Source organism: Magnolia sinica, chromosome 19 (assembly GCF_029962835.1).
Source record: "Magnolia sinica isolate HGM2019 chromosome 19, MsV1, whole genome shotgun sequence".
NCBI classification, from domain to species: domain Eukaryota; kingdom Viridiplantae; phylum Streptophyta; class Magnoliopsida; order Magnoliales; family Magnoliaceae; genus Magnolia; species Magnolia sinica.
The window spans coordinates 20,161,322-20,166,639 of record NC_080591.1 but is presented as its reverse complement, the minus strand read 5'-3'; the positions used below and the strand labels follow the sequence as shown (position 1 = coordinate 20,166,639).

General features: G+C 40.7%; 1 non-coding gene across 1 annotated transcript; it reads right to left on the bottom strand.

The window, feature by feature from the left end:
• Nucleotides 1–270: 270 nt before the first annotated feature.
• Nucleotides 271–377, bottom strand: LOC131235786 (small nucleolar RNA R71). Its single transcript, XR_009166307.1, has one exon. It is a non-coding gene; the product is annotated as a small nucleolar RNA R71 (small nucleolar RNA).
• Nucleotides 378–5,318: the final 4,941 nt, after the last annotated feature.

Here is a 5,318-nt window from a genome sequence, read left to right as displayed (position 1 = left end):
ATCAAGCCAGGGGTTATCCAACTCCTTCCTAAGTTCCATGGGCTTGAATATGAAGAACCATATCTACATTTGAAAGAGTTTGATGAGATCATAGCCACTTTATATTTTAAAAATGTGTCTGAAGACACTGTCAGGCTGAGACTCTTTCCTTTTTCCTTAAAAGAGAAAGCTAAGACGTGGTTACATTCACTGCGTCCTAGATCCATTGGCACATGGAATGATATGCAAAGGGAATTTATAAAGAAATTTTTTCCACATCATAAAACGATTACCCTTAGAAAAGCAATCATGAACTTCACCCATAAGGAGGATGAAACATTTTACCAATGTTGGGAAAGGTTCAAGGATTTGGTCATTTCATGCCCACAACACAGCTTTGAAATGTGGCGCATCACAATTTTTTTCTACGATGGACTGACATCTTCCATGTGCCAAATGGTCGAGACAATGTGTAATAGAGAATTCATTAATAAAAATGTCGACGAGGTATGGGATTACCTCAATAGTCTTGCTGAAAAAATACAATCATGGGATTATTACCCAAAATCGAACACCATGTCTAGGCCGACTCAATCTAAGGAGAAAGGTTGATTGTATCTCTTGAAAGAAGAGGATGATCTCAAGTATAAAGTGACTGCGCTCATAAGAAAAGTTGAGGCCATAGAAGGAAAGAAGGATAAGGCTAAGGAAAGTGTTTGCGGCATCTGTGATTGCAACATTCATACAACTAAAAATTATCCTACGATACCCGCCTTTCGAGAAGTGTTGAATGAACAATCCAATGCCGTAAATAATTATCAAAGACCTTTCAATGGACCAACCTCTAATACGTACAATCCTAGTTGAAAAAATCATCCAAACTTTAGTTGGAGAAATGGACAAACTGCTACTCCTCAAAGTTTCTTCAATCGAAATCCAAATCAGGAAAAACCTCAAGAAGAACCAGTTCAAAATTCCATACAAGAGCTAACCCAGGCAATGCGAGATCTTATGCAAAAGATGGATTCACGTATGACGGTTATAGAAAAGGGGATGCTTCCTGCACAACCGCTCCCTAATCCTAAACCGCAATACGAGATAAGTAATTCCAGCTCTTCAAATCGAATAGAGCACGCTAAATCCATCACCACTCTTAGGAGTGGGAAGATCATTGATAAAACTCCTCCGGTTAGGCCCGAAAAGCCTCAAGAACTAGAAGAGGATAACAATGATGGATCTAGTGACGCCCCATAAAAATTAGAACCGGAACTTCTAGAAAAGCTAGTTGCTCCATTTCCCCAACTATTGGTCACACCAAAACCTCTCTCTAACTCTCAGGATATCCTAAAGGTGTTAAAACAAGTGAAAGTCAACATTCCTCTACTCGATGTCGTAAAACAGATACCTTCATATGGCAAATTCCTGAAAGACTTATACACGACCAAACGACGACAGAGTGTTCAAAAGAAGATCTTCTTAATAGAGAAAGTGAGTGTCATCCTAAAGCAAGACGTGTCACAGAAATTCAAAGATCCTGGTAGCCCAACCATATCATGTGTAATCGAGAACCATCGAATTGATCACACACTTCTTGATTTAGGAGCGAGCGTCAATCTGATTCCTTACTCAGTATACAAACAGTTAGGTTTGGGTGAATTAAAACCTACCCTAACCATACTACAACTTGTCGATCACTCTGTTCGTGTACCAAGAGGGATAATTGAGAATGTGTTGGTCCAGGTCGATAAATTTTACTACCCTATAGATTTTATCATCCTGGACACCGAACCCATTAATAACATGAACACTCAGATTCCTGTCATTCTTGGTCGCCCATTCCTTGCCACTTCAAACGCAATTATCAATTGCAGGAATGATGTCATGACTATGTCTTTTGGGAATATGACATTAGAGTCAAACATCTTTTTCAATAATGGTAGAAACTTAGAGGATGATGACGACTTCCGTGACATTAACATGATTGACTCTTTCGTGGAAGATACGACACCTCTGACCTTATCCTCTGACCCTTTAGAGACGTGCCTGGCCCACTCCCATGATTTTGATGATGAAATGATTAGGGAGACGTGTGCCTTGCTTGATACTACACCGGTACTTGAAGTTAACCGGTGGAGGCCATAATTTGAAGAGTTGCCCCAAACTGATGTAGTGTCTCTACTGTCTAACCTCAAGCCACCGAAGCTTGACCTAAAACCTTTGCCCTCTGATTTGAAATATATTTATTTAGGTCAAGATGAGACATATCCGGTGGTGATCTCTGCCCACCTGGAGAAAGAACAGGAGAGTATGCTCATATCTACTCTCAATGAGCATAAGGGAGCCATTGGATGAACGATAGTGGACCTCAAGGGAATCGACCCCTCGATTTGTACTCACCGTATATATCTTGAGGATAATGCGAAGACCGTTCGGCAATCACAATGTAGACTAAATCCAAATATGAGGGAAGTGGTTAAGGCCGAGGTTCTTAAACTATTGGATGTGGGTATCATATAGCCCATATCCGATAGTCAATGGATGAGTCCAACTTAGGTGGTTCCTAAGAAGTCCGGGATCACCATCGTAGCCAATGCCCATAAAGAACTCGTGCCAACTAGAGTTACTACTGGTTGGAGAATGTGCATTGACTACAGGAAGCTGAATACCGTCACGAGGAAGGATCACTTTTCTTTGCCCTTTAATGATCAAATCTTGGAAAGGCTAGCTGGTCATTCCTATTACTGTTTTCTTGACGAGTATTCAGGCTACAATCAGATTGAAATCGCCCCTGAGGACCAGGAAAAGACCACATTTACATGTCCCTACGACACCTTTGCTTACAGAAGGATGTCATTCGGATTATGTAATGCCCCTGCCACCTTTCAGCGATATATGATAAGTATCTTTTCTGACATGGTGGGAAAATATCTAGAGGTCTTCATGGACGATTTCTCTGTTTTTGGTTCATCTTTCAGCGAGTGCTTAAAAAGTCTTAAATGTGTGCTGAAAAGATGTGAAGAAAAGAACTTGGTACTTAGTTGGGAGAAGTGTCATTTCATGGTTCATAAGGGAATTGCCCTTGGACATATTATCTCGTCCAAAGGAATCAAGGTGGATAAGGTAAAAATTGTTCTTATCTCTAACCTACCTCCACCCAAGAACATACGGGACGTGCGATCCTTCTTAGGACACACTGGGTTTTACAGAAGATTCATAAAGGACTTTAGTCTCATCTCTCATCCTTTATGTAATCTACTTCAAAAGGATACATCATACGAGTAGACTGAGCCATGTCAGGAAGCTTTCACTAAGCTTAAGGGCATGTTGACTAGTGCACCCATCATACAACCACCTGACTGAAGCCTTCCTTTTGAGCTTATGTGCGACGCTTCTGATTATACTTTTAGAGCAGTTCTAGGTTAGAGAAAAGATAAGAGGCCTTACATCATTCATTATGTGAGTAGGACTCTAAATCCTACCCAAATGAACTATTCGACTACGGAAAAGGAACTCTTAGCCGTAGTGTTCGCCTTGGACAAATTTAGGTCCTACCTGATCGGATCCAAGATCATTATCTACACAGATCATGCGGCACTCAAGTATCTTCTTTCTAAGAATGATTCTAAGCCCCACTTGATAAGATGGATCGTTCTACTCCAAGAATTTGATTTGAAAATTAAAGATTAAAAGGGAGTAGAGAACATAGTGGCCGATCACCTTTCTCGCCTTAATATCTCTAATTCCCTTGAGGCGACCCATATCAATGATATATTTCCTGATGAACAACTGTTCAGAGTCTCCCATTCACCTTGATTTGCTGATATCACAAATTATCTTGCCACAGGTTCAATACCGACACATTGGACTGCACAATATAAGAAAAAATTCTTTACCAAGGTACGCAACTTTTTCTGGGATGATCCATATTTTTTAAATATTGCCCAGACCAAATCTTGAGGAGATGTGTGCCAGACGATGAGCATCAGAATGTCATCTCCTTTTGTCGCTCACAGGCCTGTGGTGGTTACTTTTCTACTAAAAAGACCACGGCCAAGATTTTGTAGTGTGGCTTTTACTGGCCCACTATGTTCAGGGACACTCATGAGTTTTGTAAAGGTTATAAGCGTTGTCAGAAATTGGGAGCGTTGTCTCGTTGAAGTATGATGCCCTTGAATCTCATCCTTATCATCGAGGCATTTGATTGTTGGGGTATTGATTTCATGGGACCATTCCCCCAATCTTTTGGAAATCTATATATTTTGCTCGCTGTAGACTATGTCACTAAATGGGTTGAAGCGATTCCGTGTCGGAATAATGACCATCGCACGGTCATTAAATTCCTAAAAGAGAACATCCTTTCCCGATTCGGAACGCCTCGAGCTATCATTAGTGATGGGGACTTACACTTTTGTAATAGGTCATTCGAGAGTTTAATGAAGAAATACGGTATCTCTCATAAGGTGAGCACCCCATATCACCCACAGACAAGTGGCCAAGTTGATATTTCTAATAGGGAGATCAAACACATTTTGGAGAAAACGGTTAACCCTGACCGTAAGGATTAGTCAATCGGATTGACCAATGCCTTATGGGCTTACCGTACTGCATTTAAAACCCCTATTGGAACGTCTCCCTTTAGACTTGTCTATGGGAAGGCTTGCCACTTGCTTGTGGAGTTGGAACATAGAGCCTACTGGGCAATTAAAAAATTGAATTTCAATTTGGACAACACTGGCTCGCTACGCAAACTTCAGTTGAATGAACTCGAAGAAATCCGGAACGACGCATACGAGAACTCGAGAATTTACAAAGACAAAATGAAGGCATTTCATGACCAACGTATTCTACGGAAATCATTCACACCTGGTCAGAAAGTCCTTTTGTATAATTCTCGATTACATCTCTTTCCAGGTAAGCTTCGATCTCGTTGGACTGACCCTTACATTGTGGTCACTGCGTGTCCTCATGGGGCCGTTGAGATAAGAGATCCTGACAATGGCAAGGAGTTTAAAGTAAATAGACATCGCTTAAAGCCATTTGTCGAAAAATTTGATCCAGAGGACATATCCATACCTCTGACTGATCCTGTTTACTAGGATTGATCTCCTAGTCTGATGGAGGTATAGGTAGGTTTCCTATTTTCATAGGACTAGGATAGTTTGCTTTATGTTGTTCTAGGTTATTTTGCTTTCTACATTGTTTTAGGATAGTTTTCTTTTGTTGGTTTCTCTCTTGTGCTGACTTGCTTTCATGTTGAGATCTTTATGTAAAAGCTTCGTGAATCCCTCGTCCAGGTACAATCTTCCCATCACTTCTCATTTACTTTCATTGTCTCTTGT